At 38.8% G+C, this 18,612-nt stretch overlaps 1 protein-coding gene across 2 annotated transcripts in view; it reads left to right on the top strand.

Moving 5' to 3' along the window:
* ano5b (anoctamin 5b) overlaps nt 1-18,612 on the top strand; it is a 117,843-nt gene that overhangs the window by 39,337 nt on the left and 59,894 nt on the right. The gene's annotated exons all lie outside the window — the stretch shown is intronic.

Raw genomic sequence — 18,612 nt, 5'->3', positions numbered from 1 at the left:
CCTTTACAATTATAAAACCTTTTTACAAAAATCTACTACTCTGCTTGCATGTCAGCAGACTGGGGTAGATCCTGCTGAAATCCTATGTATTGAATGAATAGAGAATCCTTTTGAATCGGGAAAAATTTGTTTTTGAATCGAGAATCGTGTTGAATTGAAAAAAAAAATCGATTTTGAATCGAATCGTGACCCCAAGAATCGATATTGAATCGAATCGTGGGACACCCAAAGATTCACAGCCGTAATAAATAATATGTAATGTTTCTATGTAGGGATGTTCCGATCCAGGTTTTATGCTGCCTATGGCAATACCAGTCATCCATGATAGAGATCGGCCCATACCCATACCAATCATATGTATTAACTGTAGTTCTTTTAATGTATTTATGGAGAGTGATATTGACAGTTATACAATTTGTATATGAGTAAAACAAAGTCAATAGTACACAATAACTCAATGGCGGGCTGTGCGTATCCCACCTAGGCCTTCAGTGATGTCCGACTTCAATGATTACCTCTTAAAATATCATCATTGATGTCACCACATGAACATTGCTGGAGAAATACTATAAAGAAACACATTTACGCACTTCTGGGCATTGTACAAAACGGGTTATTTTCTGGCACATTTAAAAATCATTAAACCATATCTTATGTAATACAGTTAAAATTTAAAATTGCAAAAAACATGTTAAACGTGAAAAAATAAAGAAATAAAATATCTGAACTCACATTTCATCGCCGGGACAGCTGAGCTAGCTTCCGGGGTTGGCCGACATCGTCTCACGAGATGTAGTTACTCATTAAATATCCTTTTTGAAAATGGCCTTGCAAATATATGTGTTGTCTTGTCTAATCATAAAAGATGCAGACGATGCGTGTTGGCTGAGTTCTTAAAGTTTACTCCACTGCGTGCTCATCAAAAACATCCAGCTGCCGGCCTGTGTACATTCAACCTAAACGGGGCTACTGTGCATGCTCTTCACTACTGTGGCATGCTGGGTAATGGAGTTATTATTTTACCTTGCTCATAACATCACAATATATATCTGCCTTGGGCCAGCTAGAAGGCCTTACTGACAACAACTCGTGATCTGATTGGCTATTGCAACTGTCCATCAAATACATATCACAGACGCTAGCATTGTTGATTCTGAAGACCTCGGGCAGATTTCATACAGCATGGCAACATAAGCTAGCTGAATTCTTATTGGATACAAACTCTAATCTAAAAACAACAGCACTGGAAGGAGAATAATATGACATGAAGAGAATATGAATACTTTTGGATATTTGGGAAAGTAAATAAAAAATACTTTTATCTTTAATTATGATCATGATTTCTGGTTATGTTAGGCTAGCAGAGAAGGCCTTGCTGGCCCTGACGACAGGGAATTATTTCCTAAACTTGTAAACATTAACAAACAAGATTTTGAGAACATCAAAATATTGACCTAATCACTGTTGTATCAATCATAAGCTGATACCACACTTGGTATCAACACCACCATTTTATGGATCGATCCGCCCTCCGCTTACATTCACATACAACAGTTTTTCCGCTATCTAGACTCTTATTAATGTATTTGTTAATTAATTACCTTTGCTGCAAAGTGGTTCAATTTAGACTTATTTTTACACTTTACTAAGCACTTATTTATTGTGTTGTTTAAAGCTAGCTTAGCGGTTAGCTTAGCTATTAGCATGCCTGCTCCTGACTTGCTTTCAGTGTGTATCATGTTTAGCTTTGTCCTACAGTGATAATATTACTTGATAAGGATGCTTTAAGATTAGTGTTTGCATATAGTATATTATTGGTACGAATGTTTAACCAAAATGTATGAGTTTACATAGCTATTGGATAATTGTTGGTCTATGTATTTACTGTGTATATATATTTTACAGGTATTTATGCTATGTGTATTTGTAATACCTTGTGTAAATAAAATGTAAAACGTTTTTACATGTCTATGAAGCTCAAGATCAGAGCCTGGTGTCTTATGGTTTTGCTGCATCTTGTATTTGACTTTGTTGATAGGGTTAGACGAAATAAGATTTAACTTTAGCCTAAATTTATCCTTTCGGTCTGTTAAATTGTCAATTTATAAATGTAAAATTGTTCTTGTTTATTTCATTAACCACCGACTGAAGGAATAATAAACTAAACTAAGATACCAAGAAATTCAGTTTATGTGCCGTAATGGGGGTGATTGTTTTTTAGCTTAGGGGAGCGACTCCACACTGTGTATGGACATACATAATTAGCTGCTCGCCGCTTGTCAGCTGGGGAACTAAAAATAAATACAGTGCCAGCCAGAGGGCATCGGCGTTTGTGATCGGCATTAAAAAGCATTAATGGACAATAGCGATCACATACTTTTTCACAAATACAGATCTAGATCGGCAGCCAATCAATTAGCCCATCCCTAATTTGTATTACTCAACCTAGGATTAATCACCCATGTACATCATAAGTAATGTTTTTTTAATGTGTATACTAAACTTTTAAACATTCATTATAAATATATTGTTGTTTTGTAAACATACAAATGCAGCAAAACAAAGTAAAGCAGCGGGGAATTACATTTCCTGCCGAGAGGCAAATGAATGAAACTTTAATTGTTTGGTTCAGACAAAGTGCTTGGAAGAGAGACTTCCCAATCTGTGCAGTTTTTCTATGCCTGCGTGTATTGGTCGAAAAATCATCGGGGACTTAGTCTCAGGCCCTGAAAAATATATGTGACTGTTTATATTTATGAGTTTGCCTGAGGTGTTTTGTTGTTTGTGGGTATTTTCAAGCCTTTAAACAGAGTATGGATCAACTATATTTCAGGAATGCTAACTGCTAATAAATTAGTAGATTTTTTTGCTCCATTGCAAATAATTCAGTTCAGGACAAGGAAACCAAAAAAATCAAAATATCTCTGTTGCAGTTCATATATATGTCCATGCCTGTTCCTTTAATGATATAACAAGCAGTATAGCAGGGATTACGGATTTGGCAATTATTTTAGTCAGCCATCCAACACTGTTTTTTTTAACAGAACATCTATTGTTGGCAGTAATGACAAAGGGGGGGGGGGGGGGGGGGTTGTTGATGTCATTATATACCTATTTTGCATAATTTGCCATGGTGCATGCAATTTTAATTAAGGACACAGCACTGTATTCTAGGCCCCCAAACACAAGACTCCTAAACATCAAAAAATTATATATAAAGTGGCCAAAATATGAATTTAAATAGATAATCACATAGCCTGTCATTATTTGCTTAACAATGATTATACTAATGTCAAGATCCCGTTTCTTAAGAGTGTAAAGTAGAGATTCACTGTTAAACATAGGATTATAATCAGTGGATAATACAAAATAGAATTATCATCATTATTATTAGGAATCTATTATTGTTAGTTCATCTCATGTGAGTTAAGCCTCCCTATATCTTTAAAACCCTGCTATGCCTCTGTTTCTAACTTTATTTCAGGGTCCTTGAATGCGCCACAGTTTTGTGCTATGAAATGCAGAAGTGAAACCTGTACATAACTCTCTCCTATGCTGCCACACATAGAGCTTTACTGTATTATTATATCTCATCCTTGTACACACACACACATATATATATATATATATATATATATATATATATATATATATATATATATATATATATATATATATATATATATATATATATATATATATATATATATATATATATATATACAGGGTATATATATACTACCGTTCAAAAGTTTGGGGTCACCCAAACAATTTTGTGGAATAGCCTTCATTTCTAAGAACAAGAATAGACTGTCGAGTTTCAGATGAAAGTTCTCTTTTTCTGGCCATTTTGAGCGTTTAATTGACCCCACAAATGTGATGCTCCAGAAACGCAATCTGCTCAAAGGAAGGTCAGTTTTGTAGCTTCTGTAACGAGCTAAACTGTTTTCAGATGTGTGAACATGATTGTACAAGGGTTTTCTAATCATCAATTAGCCTTCGGAGCCAATGAGCAAACACATTGTACCATTAGAACACTGGAGTGATAGTTGCTGGAAATGGGCCTCTATACACCTATGTAGATATTGCACCAAAAACCAGACAATTGCAGCTAGAATAGTCATTTACCACATTAGCAATGTATAGAGTGTATTTATTTAAAGTTAAGATTAGTTTAAAGTTATCTTCATTGAAAAGTACAGTGCTTTTCCTTCAAAAATAAGGATATTTCAATGTGACCCCAAACTTTTGAACGGTAGTGTATGTGTATATATATATATATATATATATATATATATATATATATATATATATATATATATATATATATATATATATATATGTATATATATATATATATATATATATATATATATATATATATATATATATATATATATATATATATATATATATATATATATATATATATATATATATATATATATATATATATATATATATATAGGTGGCACGCACAAGAGAAGCCCTACAGTACAGAGACTCCAGGGACTGCAAGGTGTCATCAGCCGGGATTGAAGTGAGGACAGGAAGGAAGTGGAAGGCAGAAAAGGCGGTGGAGGTGGCTGAGTCACGCCTTAGGCAAAAGGCACTGCTTGGGGCCATAGCAACAGGGAGAGCAGGCTTGGGCTACTTCCCAAAGACCCAAGTTGGCCAGGCCCGGGGCAAAGACAGACGACATCTACTCCAGGAGGAGGTCCGAGCAGGCTTGGAGGAAGAGCGAGTGGGCAGGACAGTGGGACTCCGGCAACAGGGGGCATGGACAAGATGGGAGGGCACGTTGCAGCGCAAAGTCACCTGGTCAAACATCATGCAGGCAGACCTCCACCGCGTCCGGTTCCTCGTGGCAGCAGTTTATGATTCCCTCCCTAGCCCAGCAAACCTCCATGTTTGGGGAAAGAGCGAGACACCCTCCTGCTTCCTTTGCTCCGGAAGAGGCTCCTTGGAACATCTCCTCAGCAGTTGCCCAAAGTCTCTGGCTAATGGTCGCTATCGCTGGCGTCATGACCAGGTACTCAAAGCAGTTGCTGAGAGCATAGCCTCAGCCATCAGCACCAGCAAGCAACATCATGCGCCAAATAAGGCAATCTCATTCATCAAAGCTGGAGAGAGACCGTGTGCACGTCCAAAGACAACAACAGGACTCCTTCACACAGCCCCTGATTGGCAGCTACACGTTGACCTGGGAAAACAACTGAGGTTCCCCCAGCACATTGTAAAAACATCTCTACGGCCAGACATGATCATCATCTCAGAGGCTTCAAAACACCTCATCATGCTGGAACTAACAATGCCTTGGGAGGAGCGGATTGAGGAAGCCAACGAAAGGAAACGTGCCAAGTATCAGGAGCTGGTGGAGGACTGCAGGGGCAGGGGCTGGAGGACTTTCTATGAGCCAATAGAGGTTGGCTGCCGTGGCTTTGCAGGACGCTCCCTCTGCAAAGTGCTTGGCCGATTGGGAGTCACAGGGGCGGCCAAAAGCAGGGCCATTCAATCCGCAAGTGAAGCGGCAGAGAAAGCCACGAGGTGGTTGTGGCTGAAAAGGGCAGATCCGTGGGTTGCTACTGGGACACAAGCAGGGACTTGATCACCCCGGCTGGGTCGCCTGGACAAGGGTGTATGATGTTGTGAGACCCGAAACACCCGATGAAACCAGGATACATCACTGATGATGTGTCCCAGTGCATCCAGGAGATGTATCTTTCAAGTATATATATATATATATATATATATATATATATATATATATATATATATATATATATATATATATATATATATATATATATATATATATATGTGTGTGTGTGTGTGTTCCTGGGTGGATCTGATGTGAGAGGAAGGGGGGGTTTAATCATTTTGCAACGGAGTCTGTTGAAAATGATGGAAAGCGCCACTCTACATAACAAATGACGCTGTGGTCAAAGTTGGAATTACCACACATTTCCACAAAACAAATTTTAAGGCATTCAGCAATCTACTGCCGCCTGGTGGTGGATAGTGCAACCCCCAATTTGTCACGTTTCATATCAGGTAAACTGACGAATGAATCCCCTTTCTACTGTAATTCATGTGAGTATCGGTTTTGGTATCGGCCGATCTCACTCACGGATGATCGTATCGGAACAGGCAGCATAAAACCTTGATTGTATTATCCTTACTATTATACATGCATATATACTATTTACTTATATTCAAACATGGTAGCGACAAAAAAACACACATTCTGCTGCTTCTTGATATAATTTTAAACAAAACAGAGCCGCCTGTTAGTGTAAGGTTGTGAGTTATTGTTGACACAGAGTTTGAAGAAAAGTAACACTTTTTATTACCCCTCTACAAATTTATCTCAGGCTCCTTGCAGCCTCTCAAAGACCTGTTTTCACCTTGAGGGAATTCCATTGATTTTTCACATTGTTCTTCATTAAAGACAGTGTTCAGGTTGTGAAAACATTAGCTGGCATTTGGCTGTTGCTGAAAGGAGGTTTACTAAATCTAAAACAATATATATTTGAAGACCAACACGGAGGTAAACAGCCACTCTGTTTAATGTACCCTCTACACAAATGAACAGTAACATAGTACAGTATGTTGGCCTGCCTGTTATTGCACATATACATAATCGAGTTGTAGTTATTACACTTTAAAAGCTGAAATACTCATCCACAAATGTCAGTTATAGTTAATGGAGATGGGGGCCTACTCAACTAGCTTTTTGTCAGTTGGTCAAAAATCATATTTCCGATAATTAAAAAAATGTAATCGCATCACCAACACAGTGCACCACAGGATAAATGTGCCATTATATTCTTATTAATGACGGAGCAGGAAGGGGCTAGGAATATCTTTGTGCTAACATTTTATAAGAAGCGCCGTGTCATACAGTGCAGCGCATGTGTTGCCCATTCAGATAGGGGGCCCTGTTTTGCTACATTGCTGCTTTGTTACAGGATAGTAATTGTAGCGGTTATGGTATTAGTGCATTCCCAACATGCATACAATTACAATAGATACATTACATAATTGCAGTTTCACATTCCAGCATGTCCAAAAAGAAGAAGGTAGAAATATTTAATCATACCCCCTTTTTGTATCATAGCAATTACTAACACATTTGTTACTACTCATCCTATAACACAATCAATACAGAAAGATCCATCCAATTTCTACCGCTTGTCCCTTTCGGGGTCAGGGGGGGGTGCTGGAGCCGATCTCAGCTGCATTCGGGCGGAAGGTGGGGTACACCCTGGACAAGTCGCCACCTCATCGCAGGGCCAACACAGATAGACAGACAACATTCACACTCACATTCACACACTAGGGACCATTTCAGTGTTGCCAATCAACCTATCCCCAGGTGCATGTCTTTGGAGGTGGGAGGAAGCTGTAGTACCCGGAGGGAACCCACACAGTCACGGGGAGAACATGCAAACTTCACACAGAAAGACCCTGAGCCCGGGGATCGAACCCAGGACCTCCATATTGTGAGGCACATGTACTAACCCCAGCTCCACCGTGCTGCCCATAGCAAAAAGATACATCATTAAATAAAAAATAAGACAAAATAATAAGTAAATGATGATTAATTACTTAAATACCAATAAATACAGTTCTCATAAATAAATAGTTAATTTGTGGTTCACAATATGAGATGATTAAGATGTTCTCCTGTTTTAATAAGGTTCCTAGATGTTTTTCAAGATTATTTTTCCTTTTACTTTGTAAACACTTTGAGTTTGTACAGTTTCTTAAAGTGGATCATATTATTACATTGTTTGATTTCTCTGCTTAATCCATTCCATAATTTATTTCCACAAAGTGTTGTACTTGTTTTAAATTGGATTTTTCTCTAAGCTTATATTTCTCCTCTTTTGTTAAGAAGAATCTTGGGTAGCAGGTAATAATTAGATTTCAATTTTTTGGATTCAATAAATATTTTCTTATCTAATTTAAAAACACTGTATCCAACAATTAACGTCACTATTCAGGTATCTCTTAAAATAAAACAAAACATTTAAAAAGATCAGTTTGGTCAGGCAGAGCAGTTAAAATGTGTAGATCAGACCAGTGACGTCCAAACACTCCTCGCCTTCCTATGTTACATACCAATGACTTGTCAGTGGACAAACATCCTCAAAAGCCTCAAGCAAGTCACGTAAAGATGCAAAATAAGTATGATAATACTAAAGGAAGCACTTTCCTTTTTGCTCTAGAACAGGAATGAACTGTGGATACTCATACTTAGATACAAATCTAATCTAGTACAGTTTGTCATAAAACTAGTTTAATTGTTTAGCTCAAAAATATTTTCATCTACTGCAAAACAAAATCACTATCAAATCCATTTTTCATCCTCGGTTTTTGTATGCCCCACTTTTGTAGGATTCAGTTTTTGATTAACATTTTTGCCGTATATAGCCAAGCATTTGTGCAAAACATATACTCAAAACAAAGAATCCCGCAAGTTGGTGACTCAGTCTCTGGTTTTCTTGTATTTTTTTATTGAATACGGCTAAAAAATAATATATCATGAGGCCAAAGAAAGTCGTAATTACCAATACCTTGATAAAGAAGGTGAGAAACACTATTGAACTAAAGAAAGAACTGTTAGCAAAGTACAAAGGTGGTACCTTTGATCGGTTTTCGTTAACACCTCTTAAATAATTACCTTCGCCAGGAGGTTATGTAATCGATCGTTGCTTTTGGTGTGTTGTCAGTTAGTTAGTTGGCAAAATAACCAAAAGTCAAGGGCAGATTTTCATGAAACTGAGATCAGGAAAAACTGATAAGATTTTGGGGCTGATCCGGATCTTTTCAACTACTTTACCTTATGTTATAAGCTTCAATTTCTGTGTGGCCCTGCCTCTAACCACAAAGACAGTAGAGGATTGACAAAAGGCTTCACTCCATTTTTTTTAATTCAGCTATACGTTATGGTCGGATTTTCACCTACATTTCAGGTAATGTCAGAAATGGGATAAGGAACAAGCGATTACATTTTGGGGCTGTTTCGGATCACCTTCTGGATGCAAGATTGTTTTATTTGGATGTAGGGCTTGGTGGAGGTCTGTGCTCTCCGAGTGCTTTTCTAGCTGTTAAATGTATGTTAAATGTTAATTTATCCATTTCATTCATCACGTACAGTATTAGGGCTGGGCGATATGGCCTTTTTTAATATCTCAATATTTTTAGGCCATATCGCGCGCGATACACGATATATATCTCGATATTTTGCCTTAGCCTTGAATGAACACTTGATACATATAATCACAGCAGTATGATGATTCTATGTGTCTACATTAAAACATTCTTGTTCATACTGCATTAATATATGCTCATTTTAAACTTTCATGCAGAGAGGGAAATCACAACTAAGTCAATTGAGCAACACTGTATTTATTAAAAAGTTATTAAGCAGTGGCACAAAGATTCATGTCATTTCCAAAACAGAAAGTGCAAGATTGTCAGAGACATTTTAAAACAAGCTATTAGTGCACTTTTGTGCATGATGTCTCTAAGATGACAAATCAAAACAACACTAAATTAAAGTGCACTTTTTGTACAGAACGGCACTACAATAGTTTAAAACAAATAAAGCGCACTTTTGTGCATGATGTCACACAAGATATTTCAATAAGTGTCAAATAAAAATTTGCTGCTTAATAGGAAATCAAATTGTGTATGTCCTTCGCTATGTGGTAGGTTCCTGCGAACGTTATCTCTTTTTGTTGTTGACTATTTTTTTCATACGGTGTTGATCTGGAAATGTTTGCCTCGGCATTTTGATGGTGTGAGCGTGTGGCACCGAACGGAGATGTTGACATGCGGAGTAAGCACTCTACATTCTGTAGCGGGTGACTTTTCAAATGATGCTACATATTAACAGTAATGCTACTTTTTGTAGCAATGCTTTTTCCCCACACTTGGCAAATTACGGTTGTCTGTTCGACATATTCCCGCTTGAAGCCAAACCACCGCCAGACGATGGACCCCCTGCTGTTTTTCTTGGGAATTAATTCTTCCTTCATTTGTTACCAGATTCGCACCTTCTTTCTCTCGTATTACCGCTAGCATCACAGCTAACTTTAGCCGTGCTGCTACCTCTCTGCTCCGCGAGGGCGTATATGTATGTGACGTATGACGTGACAGTATGTGACGTGTGCAAGAAGGTGCGCTCGCTGTCTGTGAGGACAGACTAGAAAGAGTGGGAAGAGCCTGCAGTGTAATGTCCGCAGCTAAAAGCAACTGCGTGAGAACGTATACTCGAATATCACGATATAGTCATTTTCTATATCGCACAGAGACAAACCCGCGATATATCGCATATATCGATATATCGCCCAGCCCTATACAGTATATGTATTTTCACATTTGTGTGAATATTTTTTGGATGTCTGGAATGGATTAATAATTCTGATTTCTGCTGATTATTAACGAAAACTGACGTGCCACTGTAATCAACACATACACATCCAGAGAAAGCGAGCCTTAGACTTAGACCGCTGCTGTAAACTAGTGTTGTCCCGATACCAATATTTTGGTACCGGTACCAAAATTATTTCGATACTTTTCGTTACTTTGATACTTTTCTAAATTAAGGGGACCACAAAAAATTAAATTTTTGGCTTTATTTTTACAAAAAATCTTACAGTACATTAAACATATGTTCCTTATTGCAAGTTTGTCCTTAAATAAAATAGTGAACACACAAGCCAACTTGTCTTTTATTAGTAAGTAAGCAAACAAAGGCTCCTAATTAGTCTGCTGACATATGCAGTAACATATTGTGTCATTTATATTCTATTATTTTGTCAAAATTGTTAAGAACAAGTGGTAGAAAATGAATAATTAATCTAATTATAATATCTGCTTACTTTCTCTTTTAACATTAACACTTCTGTTGAAATATAATAATCACTTATTATTTTGTTGTTTGGATGCTTTACATTAGTTTTGGATGATACCACAAATTTGGACATCAATCCGATACCAAGTCGTTACAGGATCATATTCAAGATCCTCATGTGTCCAGGGACGTATTTCCTGAGTTTACAAACATAATATACATTTTAAAAAAACAAAAGAAGATGTGATGCCAAAAAATATCAACGTAATCGTAGTAGTATCGACTAGATACGCTCCTGACTTGGTATCATTCCGGTGGGCTTTCCAGTGTTAAAACGTCATCTTTATCGTTAGTTTTTAAGCCAAAATGCGTCCGTTCTCCCTTTTCTGTCTACACACTGTCTGCTTGTAAGTATTCCATGATTGTGCGCTACCGAACAGAACATGCTCGTAAACCAGCAATAACACAACGTGACGATGATGGGGGTGCGGGTGGTGGTGTACCAGTACTTTTCAGAGGCTGTATAGTACCGAATATGATTCATTTGTATTGCGGTACTATACTAATACCGGTATACCGTACAACCCTACTGTAAACACATTGCTATATGAGTTGTATTTCTGGTTAGCATTGTTTATGACAAGTTTGATTTCATTACAGTAGTGTTATTCTCTCTATTATGTCAAAACCGCTTTGCTAGAAGTCCGAAGGTGACATGAGTTATTGTCGCGTTTCTACAGTGGTCAACAAATATGTCCACCACATGCGTGTTTTCATGTAGAACAACATGACTGGATGAATTTGACCACATTAACGACCTACTTTACTTATTTAATAGCGTCCAGGTGACCGAAATTTCACCAACAAGTTCAATAATCAATCAATGTTTATTTATATAGCCCTAAATCACAAGTGTCTCAAAGGGCTGCACAAGCCACAACGTCATCCTCGGTTCAGATCCCACATAAGGGCAAGGAAAAACTCAACCCAGTGGGATGTCAATAAGAATGACAATGAGAAACCTTGGAGAGGACCGCGGATGTGGGTGACCCCTCCCACCCCCCACCCCCCTCTAGGGGAGACCGGATGCAATGGACGTCGAGTGGGTCTAGCATAATATTGTGAAAGTCCAGTCTATAGTGGATCTAACATAATAGTGAGAATCCAGTCCATAGTGGGGCCAGCAGGAGACCATCCCGAGCCAAGACGGGTCAGCAGCGCAGAGATGTCCCCAACCCATCCGGAGTTCTCCGTTATGTTTTTTTTTTGCTCCTGAAAATTAATCTGGCAGTTATTCCTCATAGTGTCAATTCGTTTCTGAGTAACCAGTCGATAAATAATTGTACTTGGAGTGCCCCCTTTCTATTGCCAGACTTGATATGCCGCCCCCATTAATTACATTTTTTTTGTCACTCCGGTCCATGATTACTTCAAAACTGCACAAAATAAATATAAAATAATGGCAATTTCTGGACGTACCTGTTCTTCCTTAGACACCATAACCTGTGTCCCCTCAAGCTATTTTAGCATTTCCATAAGCATTTTTCGGAAAACATCAGAAGAGGACGCAAAATATAATACTACTACTATTACTTTTTTCTTCCTCTGTTTTTCCTAAGGTTTGGACTGAGTCTTTCTCCCCTTGAAGGTGCTCCTGATTTTGGGGATCACATTTGGCTTGAGTCTTTAACATTTTTTCCATCCACACTCTGACCAAAATCCATCCATCCATCCATTTTCTACCGCTTGTCCTGTTCGAGGTCGCGGGGGTGCTGGAGCCTATCTCAGCTGCATTCGGGCGGAAGGCGGGGTACACCCTAGACAAGTCGCCACTTCATCGCAGGGCCAACACAGATAGACAGACACCATTCACACTCACATTCACACACTAGGGCCAATTTAGTGTTGCCAATCAACCTATCCCCAGGTGCATGTCTTTGGAGGTGGGAGGAAGCCGGAGTACCCGGAGGGAACCCTCGCAGTCACGGGGAGAACATGCAAACTCCACACAGACCAAAATCCTTCTTTTTCAAAATCAGAATCATTAAAATGAGTGCTGCAAATTACAATCCTCTCGTATGGTCCGTCCTACTTTGAGCAAGTCAATTTGATTAGAGAATGTCCGTACTTTCCTCACATTCCCATCATTTGGAAGCATATGCAGGCTGGCCCCTTCTTTAGTTGTATTGCTACAACCTTGCAACAATGCATCTGTCAGACATATTTGAGAATTCTTTCAAATTCTGCGTGAAAATAACGTGAGTCGGGATGAAGACACTACAAAAGACAAATACTATGCAATATGAAACTGACTTCAGTTTTTTGTAGGTGACATCAGCAGGCTGATGCAGGCCCGCCCCCATTTTGGAGCTAAAAGTGGGCATTCTAAAGTGTGATGACACACTTTCGAAAACAAAAAATATCACTACCGTGTTTATTTTGGGGGGAATTGTTCCTTTAGATATCATTTTTAGGCCTGAACAATGAAATAAGTGCCAATGTTGCCTTTTAAGTTAGATCCTCCGGACCAGCTTCCTCTGCAGTGGACATTTGTCAATGTACTTTATTTATTCTATTTATGTTGTCAGTTACAAATTAAAGAAAACATAGCTCTGATATGCATATCTGTAAATTTTCACTGCAGAAGACGCTTATTGACAGGAGTGTATTGTACCATTAATAAAAGATCAGGTTGACATTTTTTTGTACAAATTGAACTGTCAGTCTTGCTTCATGTATTTGTCTATGTGGAAGTAGCCTTTGCCTCTGTTTGCTCAACCCAAATAACTGGCTGTGTATAGGTCAAGCAAGCCCGAAAAAGGAAAAGAAAATAAACCCACCACAGGCAAAAATAAACGTCAGCTGCAGAGTTGATGCAACTTCCCAGTGGAAAGATTTCTCAGTTCGTTTACACATTAGTCGCTTTACTGCTCTGGTTCGCTCTCCCCGTGATTTCACACTTTTGCGTGAGGTCCCAGTGTACATGCACTAGCTCTAATTCGATTGTCCAAACTCTGTGTGACTCCAAAAGTCTCAGAGATAATTACTTTCTCAATAATGAAGAGAAATCTAAGTCATAGAAGCTAAATAACTGCCTGCTGCTCAAATGCATAACTTAATTTCTACATTTATTCCGCAGTAACATTTTAATTTGTTAAATGTTTAAATCTGCTATGAGACATAGACCAAATTGTTGACTGCTCCTACAAAAGTTTTTCTACTACTGCACTTTAAACTACGAAATAAGAGCTACAAATGTAAAAGCTGCATGCCTTTATAAAATGGATTAAGGAAACTGACATAGTAAGCTCGTAGTGACTTTTTGAACACAAGCTGAGTATTTTTGATTGCATTCATGGATTACATGTCAATTAAGTATACATTGTTGTAAATGAGAATTCCATTCTTACTTCTCTGAATAAAGTTTGACATACATAAACTTATATATGTTATTTATTATAATTTTTCAGTCCCTCCAGATGTACTACACACGTGTGTGAGGCTTAATTTTTCAATAACATTTCAGCAGCTTGAGTGTTTACCAATTTGTTATCAAATATTTTTGGGTTTATAACATTTTAACAAAGCACATTAGTATTTTTACTTACTAATTCCCGCACACATGCCATGCTTCATTTAGGAATGGTTCCCAAATTCCATTTCAATTCCATAAATTTTGATTTAATTTGAATTTAATTTGTATGCCGAACTCATGCTACAGTAAACGTGGGCGATATGTAGACAGCAGATCACTTAAGCTTTTTAGGAAGCTTCCAAATTATACATTTTCCAAACCTTTAACAAGGAAGTCTTGAACTATTAAAATTCCACAGCCCAGAGTTTTCATCCGATTGAAACCGTTCAGGTATCAAAACGTTCGGCTCGACCGGGAAATCGTGAGCTCCCCAAAGTTTTCCGGGTCATTTTTCCCATTGAAAACCGATGTGAACCGTTCCACCATCCACACACTCCACTACCTTGGACTATCAAACTACCATTACCACTTTTTCCAACCGTTTTTGACCATTACACCTTCAAAACATTGTTCTTAATTGGGACAACAAAAGTACTATTTTTCTTTCGTACAAATTCCCGGTTTTCCTGAAATTCCAGGAATTCCGAAATACCCATTTAAATTCAAACTGTTAGTACGTCAACATTTTTAAACCGTTTTGAAAAATTCCCACACCATCCCATTCATATAATCTAGGACAATTGTTGTAATACCTATATTTTCAAAAAAAAATTGTTTTTCCCGAAATTCCCAAATTTCTAGGAAATTCCCTTTCAAATGAATGGACTTATTCATAGTTATTGTCAAAACGTGGACCTTGGGGTGTTGTGTTTTTCCGGAATGCAAAGGAAAGTTGGCGCGGGCAAGGCGTGAAGGTAATGACATCTTTAGTTTAACATTAACAAAAGGAATAAACAAAAAGTGCGCACAAGGGTGGAAGTACAAAACTTGGCTATAAAAACAAAAACTAGCACAAAGGCAGCACTATGGACAAAAAACAAAAGACACTAACTGTGGCATTAATAAACAAAACTTACCTGCGATGACGTGAACAGGGCAGCATGGACTATGAAACAAGCAGCGTGAACTAAGCATGAAACCGTAAACACGACATGAAGCAGAGTGAGTAAGGATAATGTCACCAGGACGAACAACAGAAAAAGACAGGCTTAAATAACAGTGACATGATTAGTGACAGGTGCGCGAGTGCAAAACGTGAGACAGGTGCGCGACATGAGGACAGGTGAAAACTAATGGGTTGTCATGGAAACAAAACAAACAAGAGTGCACAAAAGGTCCAAAAACCAAACTGAACATAACCAAAACAAAACCTGATCACACAGACATGACAGTTATACAATAATAATAAATAATAATGAATTACATTTGTATCGCACTTTACATTTGTTAAAATCTCAAAGTGCTACAAAGTATATAAAAAAAATAAAAAAAATTAGACTATATAATAGAAAATTAAAATAGAAATGAAAAACACTAGATGAACACTAGATAAAACAGAAACATAGATACAAATATAAATAAAAGCATGAAAACACTGGATAAAACAGATAGGCAAGCAGTGTATTTAAAAACAAGTAGGCAGAGAAATTAGATAAAAGCTGTGCTAAAAAGGTGGGTTCTTAGTCCCTTCTTAAAACGGTCGACCGACTGTGGTGCTCTAAGATGGTCGGGGAGAGCGTTCCAGAGTTCGGGTGCGGTCGAGCAGAAAGCCCGGCGGCCCATTGATTGTAAGTTTGTCTTGATGGGTTTGAGGAGGTTAGTGTTTGAGGAGCAGAGGTTGCGGGTAGGAGGTTGAGGGGAAACTAAGTCCTTGAGGTAGGAGGGGGCGTTGCCGTAGATGCATTGGTGTGTTAGCAGGTTAATCTTGAATTGTGTCCGGGATGCAATAGGAAGCCAGTGGAGTGATTTGAGGATGGGTGTGATATGATCACGCTTGCGCACTCTCATCAGGATCCTCGCTGCGCTGTTTTGGATGTACTGGAGCTTTTTGATGCTCTTTTTGGGGACCCTGACGAGAAGTGCGTTGCAGTAATTAAGCCTGAAGGAGATGAAGGCGTGGACGAGTCTTTCAGTGTCGGCCGGGGTGAGTGAGGGGCGGAGTCTTGAGATGTTGCGGAGGTGAAAGACAGAGGTTTTGCACAGATGGTTGATGTGGGCTTCAAAGTTCAGGTGGGGGTCCATTTTCACTCCCAGCCATCCATTTACTACCGCTTGTCCCTTTCGGGGTCGCGGTAGTCACCTCATCGCAGGGCCAACACAAATAGACAGACAACATTCACCCTCACATTCACACACTAGGGCCAATTTAGTGTTGCCAATCAACCTATCCCCATGTGCATGTCTTTGGAGGTGGTAGGAAGCCGGAGTACCCAGAGGGAACTCACGCAGTCACGGGGAGAACATGCAAAATCCACACAGAAAGACCCTGTGCCCGGGGATCAAACCCAGGACCTTCGTATTGTGAGGCACATGCCCTGTCTCACCTTGCTGCCTTCTGGAAATGTGGCCTTCATAAATTAAGTTAAATATCCCTGCTCCATACTTTTAAAATATTGATTTATTTCAGCTTCTGCAGAACAAATTTGTCTTTTTGCTGGTGTCAACATGCCACCACCCACCCTCCAGTTGCGTTTCATTTCTATCATGAATTTAAAGTTGGCAAATGACTAAGAGCTGTGCCATTTGTCCTCCAGGGAAACTGGCACTCCAATGAATGACCGATGGAAGTGTACAGCAGACATGAAAGAGTGCTCTGGTTTTCAATAGAATAATCTGCACGTGTTAATCTTGATTTTTTTTAAAGATTCATCACAATCTAATTGAGGTGTTTGCATACGTTTCTACCAGGCTATTTGGTCTTTTTAGTTCATGCCAACTGTGTCTACCATAGGGATTCTTCTTCTCTGATATGACTCATTGCCAGCTGCACATGAGCGGAAGGCGGTGTGCACCCTGGAAGGGACAAGTGGTAGAAAATGGATGGATGACACATTGCCATTCCTCTGTTGTGAGTCTCCTCTTAGATCCTTGTGTCCAATCAAAGGCTGTTGTCTGTAGGAAGCATGGGATTGTCCTTTGTGTGCTGCGTTCACGTGGGATTTTTGGCTCTGCAGAGACTGTAAACTCAGCCCCTCCTCCTTGCCGTCTTCATGCACGTTCCAGCCTCCCCCACAGGAAGTTCTACGTTCCCACAATTCAGGAATTAAAAAGAGAGAGAGAGAGAGAGTCGGTGAGCAGCGTCTGCTACGCTGCCCTGCTGGAATGCGGTATTGCGGACAGACGGGAGCATGTGGCACCATTTTCATCTCTCCAAAAACGTCTATTAATGATTCTCTTAATGACCAGGCTTCTGATGTTACCAGGAGAACAGACTTTTACTGAGAGACCTTCCAGGTTGTCATATTAACCAGGTGATTACCCGGAAAGGGAAAACTGATTTAACCTCAGTTGACAGCTGCAGATTTGAATGAATTAAGAAAGGCAGGCAGAGAGCAAAAACCTCTGCAGAAGTTGTTTGCATGCAAATTACAGCTGCAAACAATTTCATTCCTTGAGGAATTATTGCAGTTGTCAGACACTATCCATTCCAAGACAAGTCATTTTCCGATAGGACACAATGAAGACATAATCGAACCGTCCCAGGGGTCAAAACTAAGCAGTGTTGAGCAAATTACTAGTTACTATTTACTTAAAATAGGAATGTAATTAGTAACAGAATTCATACATTTAATTAGGTACCAAGGAAATAACGTTTTCAATGTACATTAGTGCCTCAATTTACGAGCTGAATTGGTTCTGTGACGGGGCTCTTAACTCAAAACACTTGTATCTCAAATCAAGGTTGGGGCACAGGTACGTCGAGGTACCACCGTGTATATATACAGTAAACTATGTACTAGGGTTGTACGGTTGTACCGCGATACTAATGAATCATATTCGGTACTATACCGCCTCTAAAAAGTACTCAAGAAACATGTCCCTGGACACATGAGGACTTTGAATATGACCAATGTATAATCCTGTAATGACTTGGTATTGGATTGATACCCAAATTTGTGGTATCATCCAAAACTAATGTATCAAACAACAGAAGAATAAGTGATTATTACATTTTAACGGAAGTGTAGATGGAACATGTTAAAAGAGAAAGTAAGCAAATATTATCAGTAAATGAACAAGTATATTGATAATTAATTTTTTAACACTTGTC

The sequence above is a fragment of the Entelurus aequoreus genome, linkage group LG02, assembly GCF_033978785.1.
Source record: "Entelurus aequoreus isolate RoL-2023_Sb linkage group LG02, RoL_Eaeq_v1.1, whole genome shotgun sequence".
Classification (NCBI taxonomy): Eukaryota; Metazoa; Chordata; class Actinopteri; order Syngnathiformes; family Syngnathidae; genus Entelurus; species Entelurus aequoreus.
Note: the sequence above shows the minus strand (reverse complement) of the source record. Positions and strands in the feature narration are given on the sequence as shown.